This window comes from Dasypus novemcinctus, chromosome 9 (assembly GCF_030445035.2).
Source record: "Dasypus novemcinctus isolate mDasNov1 chromosome 9, mDasNov1.1.hap2, whole genome shotgun sequence".
In the NCBI taxonomy this organism is placed as follows: Eukaryota; Metazoa; Chordata; class Mammalia; order Cingulata; family Dasypodidae; genus Dasypus; species Dasypus novemcinctus.
Window position 1 is genome coordinate 59985881 of NC_080681.1, and position 18513 is coordinate 60004393.

The following is an 18513-nucleotide window of genomic DNA, read 5'->3' on the forward strand; positions in this document are numbered from 1 at the left end:
TCCTCCATTATCTGAAGCTCACATATCTGCTTGAACTCAGACCAAATGAAGAAATAAACTGGCCTACTAAAGGGTAGAAATGTTGTTCTTAACATATTCAAAACTGGATTTCAGTAGTTTCTGAAAATGATAAAATGTGACATTAAGATACTTAGAAACTACTAATATGATTCCAAGTTTTTAACTACTATTATTGTTTCAATACATACAATAAAAGAGGTTGGATTTATTCCAAATTGTTCCAAAGGAAAGACCTAGAGTATGTGGGGGGAAATTATAGAGAAGTAGATTTTATTTCAAAAAAGTAAAATTTCTAGAAATTCAAGTTCCTCAGTTTAATAAAGCACTAAGTTTTCTGTATTAGATTAGACGCACTTTAGTCTGAGTATTGAATCTGGTATGTGATGATGTTTTAAAAAATGCTTAAACATTTTTCTTTATTGAGGCATTAAACATATATGCAAAAGTCTGCTAATTTTATCTGTACGCTTGAATGGATTATCAGAAAGTGAACACACTCATCCAACCAATACTAATTTTCAGAATAAAATACTATGTGATGAAGATATAAAAGTGAGAAAAATGAAAATTATAGAGTTTTCCACAAAACTGAATGTATTCTATCCTTATGTTGAAAGTATATCTTTTCTATTTGTGTGTGTGTTAAAAGTACCTTTTCGACGTAGATCTTAGGCTTTCTTGGTTGTTATTTTGGATTTTTTTCTTTTTTAAATTCTATTTTTAAAGAAGCTTTAGATTCTATAAATGACATACCAAAAATTTCTTTGACAAAGTGAGGATCTTGAAAAGCTACACTGACTTCTTTGGAAATTTCTTGCACTGCATGTCTTTCACTGGCCATGAAATCCTGGAGTTTAACAACCTGTGGTAGATGATGGAAAAGGAGTTATATTTAAGGATGAGTTATATTTAAGGTATCTTCCAACCTCGAAATAAACCAAAAATGTAAAATTTTATCAAAGAGTTAAAGGGCATTTTTTTTCACATTTCTATATGTGTTTTTGTGTGTGCAAGTATGAATATTAGCACTTTTCTATGTATTTCTCTTTCTCAGAGAGAGTAGAACTAAAGTATATGTTGGTATTTGCCTTTTTATTTTATAAAAGTATTTTCTTATTTTCACAAGGTTTAACTTGCTTCTTAATACCCTTTAACACCTGAGAAATGCTAGAATACTTGATAAAAAGTAGTTGATAGCTACTTATTTAAAAAATTACCAACACATTCAATTAAGATATTTGCAGTTATTGCTTTAATAAACTAGACTTTTAAGTTTAATATACCAAACATGATGGCTTTATGAGCAGATCAAGATGGTTATAATAGATTTTATGTTTCTAAGTGATTTTAAAATCTATAAAGAGTTATTAAAGGATATCATATATTTTAAAGTGGCACATGTTATCTTTATTTCCAGAAAAAAAACATTAATAATAATAAACTGTTTTGGCATGGTTTCAGGTTGTCCAGAAATTTTACAGTATGAGAAAGGAATCACTACAAATTGATTACCACTTCTCAAAAAGCAACTCAAAATCACACTACTGATGACAGGTTTACTACATTATCTTTACTTAAAGAAAGATGGAAGCTTTGAGAATGATGGTTGAGCAGAACTGACTGTTTTTTCCCAATCAAGAGCTCTGGTTGGCATGCCTTATCTGGCAGCCTTGAGTAGTGTCCTCATTTTTCAAACCTTGTTATTATGTGTCTGCTCAAGTCCAGGAATAGAGTTGCATCCTTTTGCCAGTTTGATACAGAACAACAACAACAACAAAACACTACCAATATAAGCTACATAATGGACATATGTTCTGAATTTATTATTTCTTATTGTAGTAAAATAGTTCAGAATGAGACATCCATGAAAAAAGAATAATAGAATGCATGGAAAGTGAATTAAATTAGAAAGCCACAATTTTGTACCACATGAAAAAAAAAAGCCTATGAAATGTTATTTAAAAACTGTCTAAAATCATTGAAAAATGAAAAGAATGCTGGTCATTTTAGTAAATATTAGAGTACATCCTATATCTTCATTCATAATGATGAAAGTATCAATATTTTAGTATGACCTAAAAATCATATATATGTGTGTGTGTATATATATATATATGCATCTAATTAAAGCCTCAAAATAATTGGAGCAAAACAATGGAATTAAAGGGAGAGACAATTCCACAATCATTGTTGAATATTTTCACCTTCTCTCTTATCAATTCACAGAAAAATTAGAAAAAAACTCAATAAAGACATAAGTGATGAGAATAGCGCTATCAACCAGCTTGACCTAATTGACAGATATAAAACACTATACCCAGAAACCGAGAAGTGCACACTGTATATTCATTCTGTAGACCATATGTTGAAGCATAGAAGTCTCAACGGATTTAAAATCATTAAAATCATATGCATTATACTCTCTGATCACAAGGGAATTATTTTAGAAACCAATTGATATTAAGTATCAGGATTATATCTGGGAAAATCTCAAATATTTGGAAATAAAAAGTTATACTACTAAATAATAAATGGGCTAAAGAAGAAATTACAAGGGAATTAGAACGTATTTCCTATTGAATAACAATGAAAATACCTCATATCAAAATTTAAGGTATATAGCTAAAGCTGTCCCTAGAAAGAAGAAAATTAGAAAATATATACAAGCTTTTATTAGAAAAAAAAAGATATTTAAAATTAGTGACCTAATTTTCCAGTTTAACAAAGTAGAAGAAAGACAAAATTAAAGCCAAAGTAGGTAGAATGGAAGAAATAATAAAGCAAGAGCATAAATTAATAAAAGAGAAAACTGTCAAATATTAGAGAAAACTAACAAAGCAAAAAATTATCCAGATTCACACGGTTTCACTGTTAAGCTTTCTCAAATATTTAAGGAAGAAATAACGGCAGTCTTAAGCAAACTTGTTCAGAAAATAGAAGAGTAAGGGATAAGTTCCAGCTTATCTTATGAAGTCAGCACGAATACTAAAATCTTACAAAGAGAGTACAAAAAGGAAAATGGTTTCCCCAAAGATATGCCAAAGTGCTAGCAGATCAAATACAGTAATTTTATTAAAAGGATAAGATAACTTGACTATGTAGGTTTATCCTTGAATTGCAAAGTCGGTTTAACATTTGAAATTAACCACTATACTTTGCCATGTTAACATTATAAATGGAGAAAGCATAAGATAATTTTAATAATATTGAAAAAGAATTTACCAAAATTTAACATACAGTGATGATAAAATTCTTCAGAAAACTATAGATTGGAAGAAATGTTTTCAATCTGATAAAGATATTAGTCAGAAAGCGCATGAAAAATATATTTAATGATGAACTATTGAACACTTTCAGCTACTGTGAATAAGCAAAGCTCCTCACTCTTCATACTTCTATTCAAATTTGCTCTACAGAACTTAGCCATAAGACAAAAAGAGAAATAACAGGAAGAGATTATAAAGGAAAAGGTAAACTTATATCTTTGCAAGTAACATAATACAGAAGTAGAAAATCCTAAGAAATCTGCAAAACTGCTAGAATTAAATAGTGAATTTAGCACTGTTTCAGGACACAAGTTTAATGAAGAAAAAGCAATTTTACTTTCATATACTAGAAGAAAAAATTGGAAAATAAAATTTTAAAAAAATCCCATCTAAATAAGAACAACAAAAACCATAAACTATTAGGAAGTAAATTCCACAAAAGATGTGAAAGACTTCTACCCTGAAAACCACAAAACTTTTGAAATTAAAGACTCAAATAAATAGAAAGTCAAATCAAGGTTGTTCATTAATTAGAAAATTGAAATTTTATATGGAAATAATAAAGACCTACAATATCTAAAGTGAAAAAGCATAAAGTGAGAGGACTTTCACACACTTCATGACTTATTATAAAGCAATAAAAATCAAGACAATATTGAACCAGCATAAGGATCAATAAATAGATCAATGGAACAGAATAAGGAGCTCACAGAGACCTTCATTTTCAGAGGGTGCCAAATCCAATGGAGAAAGGAAAGTCTTTTCAACTGTTAGTACAGGAATAACTAGACACCTATATGGGGAAAACACCCCACAACCCTCAACCCCTCATTTACACAATTAACACAACTTTATTTGAGATGCAACATAAACCTAAACATAGAAACTGCAACTATAAAACTTTTTAGGAAATATAAGAGCATCTTTTTGACTTAGCATTGAGTAAAAATTGCTTAGAACAGTCCCACAAACTCCCAAAAAGTAGTAACCATGAAATAAATTTGATAAGTTAAACTTTATCGTCATTTAAAACTTCTCATCAAAACGTTTATTAGTCAAGCCATGGCCTAAGAGAAAATATTCCTAAAACTATGTCCAGTAGGAAGGATTCATAAAGAATCCCTATAACTCAATAATAGAATGGCAAACAATCCAATTTTAAATATTGGTAAAGGGGAGCAGATGTGTAATAGCTCAGTGGTTGAGCACCTGCTTACCACATATGAGGTCCTGGGTCCAATCCTCGGTACCTCCTAAAAAAATAAGAAAATAATACAAAGGTGAGAAATTGAACAGTTCATAAAAGAATGTTAGATGTCTAATAAAGTTGAGAAAGTGCCCAAATAGCATTAGTCATCAGGGATATGCAAAATAAAATTATAATGAGATATAAATAGGAACCCACCTATAGATAGAAATCCATTGACAAAGTTGTGGAGTAATCAGAGATCTAAAACATTGGTGATGGAAGTGTAATACAGTATAACATCTTTGGATAAAGTTCTGCCAAGTTTTTAAAAATCTGAAGATACACTTACTTCATGACCCAGTAATTATCATCTTCAATATTTACCCAATTTAAATGAAAGCATATCTGTTTTAGTTTCTAGGCTGCTTCCAGAAAATAGCATGAAATGGCACTGCTTAAACAATGGGCATTTATTTGTTTATGGTTAGAGCCTGGGAAAACGCACAAACTAAGGCATCATAAAAGAGATGCTTTCTTACTGAAGACTGGCTACCAGCAGTCCTTGGCTGCTCTGCCACAAGGCAAGTTACATGGTGGCATCTGTTCCTCTCACCTTTATCTTCTGTATTTCCTTGATTTCAGCTTTTTACTTTTGTGCCTTTCTCTTTCCCTCAGTACTTATTTCATTTGGATGCCAGTAATTGGATACAGACACACCCTGAATGAGGAAGGTCACATCTTTACTGAAGTAGTCTAATGAAAAGGTCCTACTTAAAATGGGTCTACACCCACAGGAATGGATTAAATTTAAGTATATGCTTTTCTGGGGTACACACACTTTCAAACCACCACACTTCATCCTCTGGACCCCATAAAGACATGTTCTTTCTCCATGCACAATACATTCATTGCAACACAATATCCTATGAGCTTTAAGTCATTTCAGTAACAATACTAAGTATAAAGTCTCACAAAATTTACAGGTTCAGTAAAAGTGACAGAGGAGGCATGTGTAGAAAGATCTCTTCTGTCACTTCTACTGAACTTGTAATCAATTTTGATGAGTGTAAACTACAATGTAAACTATAATCCATCCAGTGCAGCTGTGCTCCAAAATATATTCACCACATATAGTGAATGTGCCACAATGATGAAAGAGGTTGTTGATGTGGGAGGAGTGGGGGTAGGGTGGGGTGTGGAGTATATGGGAACCTCGTATTTTTTAATGTAAGATTTTTTTTGTGATCTATGCATATTAAAAAAAAAACAAAATATATTTAAAAAATTTAATATGAAAAAAAAAAAATTGGTCTCTCCTTGTGCAGAATTCCCCTCTGCTTGGAAACAACATATCTGTTTCCAATATACAAAGGAAGGATAGGCACAGGGAAAACATTTCATTCCAGAAGAGAAAAATTAGAAGGAAGAGACAGGGATCATAAGTCCCAAACAATTCTAAAATCCTGAAGGGCATACTCCATTAGATCTCAAGGTTTGAAAGTCATCTATGGAACAAGTTTTGGTACTCTGGACCCGAGGGAGCAATAGCCTTACACTTTCCAAATGTTTGTGCAGCAGCCATGCTCTCTCAGAATACACGTGTGAAGGCTTCACTGTCTCCAAAATTTGGGATAATGGCCAGACTGCACAATCCCCAGGGCATACAGTCAACTCTGTCAGAACACTGGGGTGACTGACAGACACTTTGCAATCCCCAGGGAATAGGCTACACACCCTGAGAACCCCGGGGTGGTGGTCACATGCTCCACAATCCTCAGAGTACAGGCTCCAACCACTGAGAACTCTGAGGTGGTAGCACTCTTCCTAAACAACAGGGTAGAAGGTCTGCCATCTCCAAGCACATGGGAAGACTCACTTTCCAAACATACGGGTGCATCTGCTCTCTTTGCTTAGAAGTTGTCTTTGGTTCAAGTTTCAGCTTCCATGGTCCTGCCCTTAAAGTAATTTATCATTCAGTCTGTTCCTTTTTTGTCACTTTTAGTCCAGGCTGGCAGTAGTTGCATTTATTCAGATTTCATCAAAAAGCTTGTTGGTTTTGCATGTAGTACACAGGGATCCAAACCATCCACCAAAAGAACTTTCCACAGATCTTTCTGGATAACTGCATTTCTAATGCTAGAAATGGCTGACTGGATCCATGTTAAACCCTCATATGGGGCACCATTCTCTGGAGACTTGCTTTCTAGAAGCACAGAATTTTCAAAAACAATGTCTGATTCTTTGTGCCCAAGAGTTCAGTTCACAGCTATCACTTTCCTCTTGCATTTTACTATAAGCTAAAACTTATAGCTGTACTTTCTACACTTAGCTTAGAAATCTCCTCAACTAAATATCCAAGCTAAAACTTTCAAATTTTGCCCTCCATCCAACATCAGTACTCAATTTTGCCAAGTTCTCTTGCCATTTTAAAACAAGGATCATCTTTCCTCTCATTTCCAATAACACAGGCATCATTTCCATTGAAGGACTCATCAGTAGTATCTCTATTTTTACCAACTGACTCTTGAAAGGATCTAGGTCTTTCTATCAAGCACCTCATAATTCTTTTAGCCTCTATTCACTTCAAAAACTGTTTCTACGTTTCTGGTATTTGTAATAGCAGCACCCTATTTTTTGGTACCAAAATCTGTTTTAGTTTGCTAGGCTGCTTCAAGCAAATACCATAAAATGGCTTGGCTTAAACAATGGGAATTTATTCTCTTCTGGTTAGCATCCAGGAAAATGTCCAAATCAAGGCAGCATTAAGGCAATACTTTCTCCCCAAAGACCAGCTGTTGGAGATCATTGGCTCTTCTACCACATGGAAAGGCACATGTCAGCATCTGCTGGTTTCTCCCTCCTCTTCCAGGTTTCCTTGATTTCAGCTTCTTGCTTTTGTGGCTTTCTCTTTCTATTTCTCTCTGTCTTTCTCTCTGTAGTCACTCCATTTATAAAGAACTCCAGGAAGAGAATTAAGACCCATTCTGAATGATAAGTCACACTTTAACTGACGTAGCCTCACCAAAATGCCCTACTTATAATGGGTCCACACCCACAGAATGTGTGAATTTTAATAACATGTTTTACTGGTGTATATACAGGTTCAAACTATCACAATGCCCTTGAAAAGATTTGTACATGAATGTTCATAGGAGTTTTATTTACAGTAGTAAAAAACTGGAAACAACCCAAATGTCCTTCTCTAGGAGAATGTACAAAGTTTGGTATAGTCTTATAATGGAATATTACTCAGCAATTAAAAGAAATGTGCTAATGATACCCACAATGATATGGATGAGTCTCTTGGCCATATTTGTGTTCAGGGATTGGAACTTTCACTATAATGAAAATATCAATCATCTCCAAAGTAGTCTATAGATTCTGCTTAATTCCAATCAAAACAGCCACAGGATTTACTTTTGTGGAAATGATAGGCTGATTCTAAATATATATGGAAATGCAAAGAGCAAAAAATTGTCAAGATAATCTTTAGGAAAATAAAAACAAAGCTCAATATCTTACACTGCCAGATTTCACAGCTTAATATAAAGTCTACAGTGATAAATAGATTGTTGTTTTGTAGAAGTATAGACTAACAGATAAATAGATTAGAGTCCAAAAACTGACACTTGGGTGTTCCCATAGGTAACACTACAGTGCAGTGGAGAAAGAATATTTTTTCAAAAAATGGTGCTATTTCCATTGTATAGAAAATAGTGAAACTTGAACTCTGTGTCATGCACTAATATTAATTCACAATGTACTATTGCTGTGAGTGTAAAGGATAAAACTTGAAGCATTTTAGCGATAACATTGGAGACTATATGACTTTGGGAGAAGCAAGTCTTATTCAAAAGAACGCTAAAACCTATCAACCAAAGAAAAGATTGATAAATTGGATAACATCAATATTAAGTTCTTTAGCTTATAAAATGACACTAATGTAAGAGTGAAAAGGCAAACCACAGGGTGAAAGAAAATATTTGTAATGCACATATCTGAAAAATAATTGAGTACAGAATTTTTTAAAAAGCAAAACTTCTATAAATCTATATGTAAAAAAGACAGAAAACTCAATAGAATAATTGAACAAAGTACTTTAATAGGCACTTTACAAAAAGGAGATTTAAATTGTTAATAAATATATGAAAGGATTACATACACACTAAAATGGGTAAAATTAAAGTGATTGATAATACCAGGTGCTGACAAAGATGTGGCGCAAATGGAACTTACATGCATTGCTGGTGGAAGTTTAGATGGGTACAATAACATGGGAAAACTGGTTAATGGTATCAACTACAGATGAACATGTGCACATCTTATGACCTAACAATTTTACTCCTAGATATAGTCTAACAGAAATATATTTAATGCAAAGGCATGCACAAATATATACGTAATAGTATTATTTTTATAGCTCCATATTAGAAACCACACAAATGTCCAATTATATTAAAATGGGAAAAATAAACTTTATATTCATATATTTTTCAGCAATGTTAATGGACAAATCACTGCTACCTGAAAAACACGGATGAATCTAACACACATGATTTTGAGCAAATGAGGCCAGACACAAAAGAGAACCTGCTATATGATTCCTTTTCGATACATTTAAAAAATGGAGAAAAGCAAATCAATGTTAATTGACATCCTGATAATGGTTACCTTAGAGTTAAGGACTGGATATAAAGAGATTTGGGGGTGTAGGTAATTTTCTACTCCTTAGTCTGAATAGTTATTAACATGAGTGTACTTTATGAAAATTTTATTGTTTTACTCCTAAAATTTGTGAAATTTTATTTATATAGGTTTTGCTTCCATAAAAATAATGTCTGGCATGAGTCATTTGTAGATTAACAGCTATCTATCATTTCCTTCCTCTTAATTCTCCCCAAATATCACTAGTGTATGTAATGGACTAAGAGTTTTCATTTATTTTTTTACATACAGAGTTTACCTGTTCCCAAATTGGCTCGATCCCCTTCAGAATTCTTTACAGAGTACCACCGGAGACTCTATGCTTGGAAGTTGTATCTCCCTCTTCCTTTCACAGCAGTTTCTTTTCTTTTGATATCTATGATTTTTTCTCTCTCTGCCTTGGCATTTCAGATTGAAGCCACGTTTATAGTATCTTTTTAAATTCTTAATTCTGGCATCACACTTGGATGATAATCTCTTGCATCACCCATGGTTCCAAATTTAGATTCTGATTGCTAGTTATAGAAATAACATGAGCTATTTATACCTATACCTCTACTTGTGCCTGTACCTATACCTGTATTTATGTATCTGTATCTGTAGTATTAGTCTAGCTATATCCACAGGGAAGAATGCAGTTAAGACTCAAGTTCTGGAAATAGGAAAGTCTTTAGGAACCTATGCAATACTCTATATTCATTTTGTGCTTGTTTTTGTATTTTTCTGTAATTCAGTTTTATTCTTTTCCATTAATAGGGAGGCTCTGTGTGTTTCACATAGACACAACTCAAAGTCTCTTAATCTGTTACAACTTTGGCCAAAAAGAGATTAACCTGAGTCTGTCTTGGTTGGTCCCAGCAACAGATTACTGAAGAGAGACTGATTGGCCTAGATGGAGTCAAGTGTCCACCTTGCACCAATCAACTCTAAAAGGGCAGGAATATATAACAAGAATAAGCCTCCTGAAGACAAGCTCCTGATTGTATCGGGAGGGGGAGGGCGGCATTGGGAAGGTGTTTCCCAAGAAAACAAAAGTAACTGGTTCTTGGATTAGACAAACGCCGCAAAATATATCATATAGTACTGGACCCCATAGCCTATGGGTTGATCCTCATCATTCCTAGACCTCCCATTTAAGTGCAGTGCCTCTCTTCAGATAGATATGAAAGTAAAAATCAGTGAGCTGCCGAGTTTATGTAATGTTTATATTATCAGAGGTACTGAGTATTACTGCAAAAAAAAGATAACAGTTGTTTGGCTTTATACCACTTAAAACTTCACTTGAGCCTTGTAATTTTTCCCTTTATTGTTGGCCAGTTCCTTTTTGCATTTATTTTTCTTTTTTGTTGTTCCCTTATGGTTATTTTAAAAATCCACCACTCAACTCAGTTTGCCCATTCCATCTACCACCTATCTTACCACTTCTTTTTCAGCATAGATGACTTTTCCTCTGATTTCAGAGACAACTTAGAATATTGGGAATGATCTTCTTTAACTTCTTGTACCTGTGTGCCTCTCTCTCTCTCTCTCTCTCTCTCTCTCTCTCTATATATATATATATATATATATATATATATATATATAAATATACAAATGTCAGTTAGGATATAAAATATGTGCCAATGATTTTTTTTCCTTTTCCTAACATTCCTTTTCATGTTACATTTTATATGAATAACATCTATCCTATTTTCATACCAAAATAAGAAACTCCTAATCATTCATTCTTCATTCTGTCCTCATCCAGAAAATTAATTTTTCTCTTGTACATCTTCAATGCTAAGGTTTTCTAAAGAATACACTGCATTTATCTTTTTCTCCTTTGTCTCTTTACTATTTGTTATGGCTGTGTAAGAAATTATTCAAAATGGAGTGTCCTAAAACAGATGATATTTCACCTATAATTGCAAAAGGCTCATTGGGATAGTTCATCTCTGCTACAGATGTACCTGCCAGAGCAGCTCAAAGTCTGGGGATTGAAATCATCCAAAGACTAGTTTATTCCAGTAGTTGATGGTGGCAGACCACAGAGATATTAGCTGGATCTGTTGGCCAAAATATCTATATGCAGTTTCTTATTGTGGCCTGGGCATCCTCACAATATAGTAGGTAAGTTTCAAGAACCAGTTATAAGAGAGAGAGATACATATTTTGTCAGATTTGCTAGGACAAATACCACACAATGAGTTGGCTTAAACAACATAAATGTATTGTCTCATGGTTTGGAAGTCTTAAAGCCCAAAATCAAGTGTTGGCAAAGTCTGTAGGGTTCTTTTGCTAGCGTGCTCCACCTTTGGGTTCCTTCATCTGCATCTTTGCCTCCAAACAAATTACATTCTCTCCTTGTGTCTCATCTTCTGTTTTTGCTGACTTCTGGTGTCTTCCTCTGGCTTTTCTGACTGATTGCATCTGAATTTACTGTCTTTTTAAAGCCTCCAGTCATATGGATTAATACCAACCCTGATTCAATTTGACCTAATCTAAACAGGATCTTTGAAGATGGTATTTACAAATGAGTCAACACCTGTCTGGTTTGAACCTTTTGTGGACCCCTGAAAATCCTGTTTTTAAAACAAACCCGTTCTTATTCCTGTAAATTCATTGTAGATAGGACTTTTTTTTTTTTTTAACATCACTTCAGTTAAGGGCCTTTGATTAGATTGTGGGACCCAGGGTGGGTCTTAATCCTCTTACTGGAGACCTTTATAAACAGAGGACAAAAAGCAGAAGGCACACAGGAAAAAAAGCTTCAGAGACAGAGAGAAGCCAGGAGACACAAGCCGACATAGCCATTGTGCCCTGCCATGTGCCTCATCATGCACAGCTGAGCTAGGATAGAAAGTGAACTTGGAGGAGAAGGCAGAGACCAGCAGAACCACCACTGTGTCTTGCCACATGGCAAGAGTCCAGGTCTGCCAGTAGTGAATCTTTGGTGGCACCAGCATCCCTGTTGATGCTTTTTTGGGGACATTTTCACAGCCTCAGAACTGTAAGCTTTCAACCCAATGAATTTTCATTATAAAAGCCAACACATTTCTGGTATATTGCTCCCAACAGCCTTTAGCAAACTAAACATCTTAACTAACAATAACATCTTAAAGGAATTTAATGCAGATTAAGACTTTTGTGGGTATATAATTTGATCCCCAATAGAGAGAAAGATAGGGAGAAAAAAAAGAGAGCGAGACAGAGAGAGACAGAGACAGAGAGACTTAGTGCCTATAGTGAGCTAAACTCAGAAGTCATGCAACATCACTTCTACTATATTTATTTGATGAGGAAATCAAAAAGTTCTACCAGATTCAAGGAAATGGGAAATAGACATCACATTTTGATGGGATTCTTAAAGAGGATTTGGGATCAGAAATATGGCTGTGGCCACTTTTTGAAAATACGGTTTATTAGAACTTTTCATTCGTAATTCAACCCTCATCAATCTGATTATAGTGCGTACCTTTGCAATGTAACTCTTCTTGCAAGAAATTACAAGCAACTCAATAATTGTCCAAATCAAATTATATTTCTTCTTTCCTAATCTGACTTTACTTGCAACATTTAGCAGAGTTGACCATTTTCTTCTTGATGCATGTTCATTTTGATTTCTATGGTACCAGAATCTCCTGATTTCCCTTCTACTATCTGATTGTGCCTTCTAAGTCTCCAATTTAAGTTCTATTTTTTCTAACTACATTTTATATTTTGATGTTTTTCTGAGGCTCAATCCTTAGTGTCTCTCCCTCACTCTCTGTGTAATGTCTTTGGGCAATCGTATATGGTTCCGTAACTTTATCTACCAATTATATGTGAGTGATCCACAAATGTCCTGCAACTCCAAGTAGAAATCAATGTAGTCAATGGCATAATACACCCTTGCACTTGTAAGTCTCACAGGCAATTCAAACTCTACTTCTTCAAAACCAACCTCATCTTATTTATCTTGTCCCCCTTTCACCCACATACACTCCCTCCGTGCCTCTCCTGAGTTTGTTACCCTGATGATGGATATTCATCATCCTCACAGTGACCCTAGCTAGATACTGTGTCTCATTTTTCATTCCTTGTCTCACTGTGTTGCAACATTATATTAATGACTATGCTTCATTATTTCCAACTCATTATACCTTATCTCCTTTTTTCCTTTATTTTCCTTTTTGTTTGTTTCTGTAGTCAACTTAGTTCAAACTTTTATAATTTCTTTCATGGATCACTGAAATAGTCTTGTGAATATTTTCTTTATTGAATCCTCCAATTCATCCTCCATACTGTTAGCAGAATGAGCTTTTTAAAATGCAAAATATATCATTGTACTCTTCTGGATACTCTTCAGTGACTTTACATTGCTCATCACAGGATGAAATCTTAAATTGTACATGGCATAACAACTTTCCAAGCTGTGTCTCTGACCCCTCTAGCTTAATTCAGATTTTTTTGCCCTAGAAAAAGTAATAATAATGTCAACATTGACTATGCATAAACAATGTGTAGATGGTTTTAAAATGTCATCCAATCTTTATAACATTCCTTAATACTAGGAATCAATATTTAACAATATATAATATATAATGGACATTTCATTATTAATCTTAATAATTATTCTGATTTTACAGAAGAAGAAACTGGGATTAAGAAAAGTAGCCCATATTCATGCAGCCAGTTAGGGACAGAGCTGGGTGGGATTACAATACGCCACTAGATTACTAGAGTCAGGATTCTAACCTTCACACTACTGCCACACTGAACTACTTGAAGTTCCTTGAATGTACTATGGTTTTTGATCCAGTCATTATTTATTACTGCATTACATTTATATAAGCAAGAAAGAACAGAACCTCTTTTCTTTTTTAGTTTTCATATCTTTATTCAAAGGAAATTTGTCACCCAATATTTTATCATATTTTAGGAAGTAGATCTAAATCAGAACAAGTGAGAAGTGAACTAGTTCTTTGCGTTTCAATTATATTTTATACAAATAAACTTGGATTTTCCCGACAGTTAATGTTTTCTAACCCTTTCACTGGAGTAAGCAATATCTGATGATTGAAACGCAAAAGATTTTTTAAAAATGAACTAAAGCATGAAAGTTTTCATATGACAATTCCAAAGTCATCATGTTTATTAATTTTACCCCTGGGGAAGTCAGACTCATAGCAAGCTTCTTGAATAGAGACAGAAAAACAATGCATTCTTCATTAAAAGTGAAGGTATTGGAAGGATTTCCAAATATGTACACAACTGGAAGACACATATTTAAAACGTTTGAAGGGTACTCCATGTCATTTTGGTTGGGAAATCAGATGGAAGTAGAAACTATAGCAAATCACTGTTGATTTTCTCCTGACCATTCCTGGAATCACACTAATGGTACAAATGTTTATGTTCAATTTAGAGATGACCCTGTACCTGCATGAGAAATATTTATTTACATAAATATTTGTTTCGTGTTTGTCCTATTTAATACATACTGGAATCCACAACCAGCCTTTGCACAGTGAAAATGAAGAGTAAGAAAAAATTCCCGTTAAAACAGTCTGATTTATGTTTTGTTTTTCTTGCTCAGCACTGGAGCACCTTTCTGCATTTGATAATCTCTTACATATCTACCTATGATGCAAATAGTTCTTTCCCCAGACTTAGCCATAAATGTATGCAGATCATGCTCAGATTTTGTAGCCCACTTTTCAAGAGTTAGGTAATTCCCCATCACTGTGAGCATGGACAAGTCAATTAATCTCATTGAGGTTGAATTTGCTCCCCTGTAACATGAATTAAGGATACCAATTTCTTAGAGTTTGATGAGTTTCAAAGAAATATTACTCTTGATGTGCAACTGACAAATTGTGAATATGCACAAATTGCTATGATGATTCTCCCCAATAGCCCTCCTTACGAAGAATCTTGTTTAAAAACTATTTTCAATGCTGAAAGTAATGAAAATATTTGTGATATTTTAAAGAAGATTGTGAAGCTCTGAATTATTTATAAGGCAGTTCCTGTTATTTTCTCATCTACAAAATGAGAATAAGAACAGATTTCAATTCAGGGGATTGTTGTAGGGGTTCATTGAACAACTGATATTAAACTCCCTAAGATGAGTGCAGGGCATATGGTAAGCACTTGGTAAATATATTGCTATTATTAACATTGCATAAAAAAGGTCCACAAGCAAATATTTGGAGGTGATAGGGAACAATATAGAAAATAATCTGTTGTTCTCATTGCATGAGGTTAGTTGGTTTTCTACAGTGAACATACTCCAGGGTGTTGGATATGAATGTTCTGACTATTTGGCCAGCAATTAGTTAATGTTTTTCAACCCTTACGCAGAAGTAAACTAATAGCTAATGAAACATTTTATTTTCTCCTTTTACTATAGTATAAAACTCCATAAAAATCTTTGTAAATTTCCTAACCATGATACTTGCAGGGTATAATCCAGTGACTTTGAATTGGTAGGATAAATGGAATTTTATAGTTTAGAGAAGACAATCCATCAACTAGGAGACCAAATAAAGACCCAAAACTGAGAGAATCATTTATTTATACACATATGCTTCTTATGTGCTATACATTGTTCTCAATGCTTTATCAAATACTAATTTAATGATCATAGCACATGATTCTATTACCTTCTCCTTTTTTACATATAGGGAAACAAAGGCAAAAATGATTAAGTAAATTGTTCACAATCATGTTGCTAATAATAGGAATTGATTTGAACACAAGCACACTGGTTCTTGAGTTCTCACTCTTACTACTTCAAAGTCTCTTTCCAGAAACTTTTGATGCTTCCACCAATATAATTTCTTCTTTGGTTCTGGTCAATATTTTACCTTTTCCCTTCTTGGGTTACAGGGCTATGGGCTTAATCTCCATTTGAGCACAGTAACTTAACTCTCTTATCATTACATGGCCAGGCAAGTATGATAAGTGGAAAGCACCCAGGTTTAAGAATAAAAATTTAGGTATGGCTTTCCTTTCTCTGTGTATTCTATTTATTGTGTCATTTTCCATAATGCTTTGTGTGTGTGTGTTTGTGTATTTCACAAGGGAATATTCTGTGGTTAAATAAGTTTGGAAAATGCTAGGCTAAAAAAGCTTAAGCAGAAATTTTAAATCTCAGAACTTCTAAAAAATGTTGATATGTTATGTATATTGGCAATTTCCACAGAGTTATAACATACATTATTTCCCAGATCAATTTTAATTAGAACTCTTACACAGAAAGTCTCACACAACTAATGTTTTGGGTAAAATATTTTAGAAATATTGGGTTACTTTAGCTCTGTAAATATTTTCTTTCATTTATAATAAAAGAGATTAGATTTTATTATCTCATCTAGATAAAAATCCTGTCATTGCAAATAATAAGAATGAAAGAGCTTGTATTTAAATCACTTTAATTCTTACTATTTTTTGACCCACAATTATAAAATAACTAGAAAAGTTCTTCCTTAGGAAGCTGAAAGATAAATTTGAAAATCAGGCTGAAATCCATGTTACCACCCAAGTGGGATTATTGCCTGATATGCACAGAAGTCAATGCTGTGACATCAGGATTTTGAGAAACTAATGTGTTTATTGCAAGGTAGTCTAGCAGGAAGACAGGAGGCAAGTTCAATTAGGCCTGCCTGAGCTAAAAAGCCTTTGGATTTTTATATGATTTGGAGAGGGCTTCTTTTGGCGAGTGACACAGGATGAGGTGAAATAATACAGGTCAGGGGGCAGGTTTAAGTGAAGCATATGCAGTTATTATCCTGTTAGTTCACACAGGGTTTATTAAAAAATGGCAACTTACTATGTTGAGTAGGTGTGATTTTTACTATTATAATTAGGTAAATTTAAGTCACGATTTCTAATATTTATGCATGCTCAAATGGCTGGGACAAGTTTTGGCTAGTTCTGTAAGGGAAGAAGAAAGCAGGAAATTATCTTTAGGTGAATTAAGTCTCTCATTAATAAATGCAAAGAGGTGGATGTTCTAAGAAAAGGGAATTGGAAAATTTTTCAAGCAAGTAAGGGAAAGATTCTTTGAAAGGGGTCTAATGGGTAGCAGTTTCACACACTGGAATATAGTGCATCTGTAAGTTTTTTCTCATCTCTTAATGGCAGGAAATCTATATTATTTGTCTTTGTTTTCCCTGTGCACAGCAGAGTTCCTTGTGCAAAATAAGCCTGGCTTGAATAAAACTACCAGGGTCAGCATTTTTTTGAGAAATTCCAAGTAAGAAAGTCCACTGAGAGTGCTATCAAGTTTTTTTTTTCCTAGAAATGTTGCAATGTTCATGTACTATAAAATGCACATTTCTTAATTTCAAGAAAAGCTTGACTGTTGACCAAATACAGAAAAAAAAAAATAAGCTCATTGGTAAATAGAAACCAACTTCTGAAGATCTGAATAAAAAGTACTTAAAATTAAATTCTCTGTTTTCCTAAGTTACAAAATAATTCCTCTTCAAAAATTGATTAAAAGAATTTCACAATTCTCTAATTTAGTGTGATGACTTTTATACCTGATGGCCAATGCTTTGTGTTGATTTTCAAAAGATAAGAAACATCAAAGATGTATAAAAACAATCATTTTTTGAGTGTCTACTGTGCAGTCATCCATTTTTCCTTTCTCTCACTAAAGGTCAATATTTCATAGGTCTTAGGATTAGTAGTCAACACCACAACACTCAATGGTGTTAATTCATGCCTTCACAAAAATACACTCAGATTCTGTGAAAAAAATTTGGTTAGCCATTTTGTGGGACATAGAAAGAAAAAGAATATTAATTTTAGTTTTGTAAGTTATATCATTGTATAATTATCAGTATTGCTATTAAAAGCATGGAGACCCCTGAATAGTCTACTATCCCTAAAGCCATAAACATCAATTTCCAATGTTTCCAAATTGAGATATTTGTTGCAGCTCCATTTCCATGGTTCATTAGGAAAATATAACTATTAATTCCCTGGACCATAGAAAAGAGTAGATCTCAAAAGTATGTAGCAATGGCCCTGAGGTGAATTAACCCAGGTAGACAGTACTGCTCATAAAAATGCTGCTTGTATCTACCAACAGCTGGTACAGATAAAGGATGGAGACATTGGAAGAAAATACCTTCTTCCAGACAGAAGTTTGAAGTCTGCTTCTGTTGCCTGTTAACATTCAAGCCCAAGCACCTCTATTTTAATACTTTTTCTTCAGCATACTGATTTGTTCTGTTATATTTAGCGACTACTAAATATAATTCTTCCACAATGATGGAATATGGAATTCATAGGAAATATTACTTTTTGATATATAGTCCTTTTCTTCTCTCCCTTTCCTTTTGCCCACCATCATGTAAC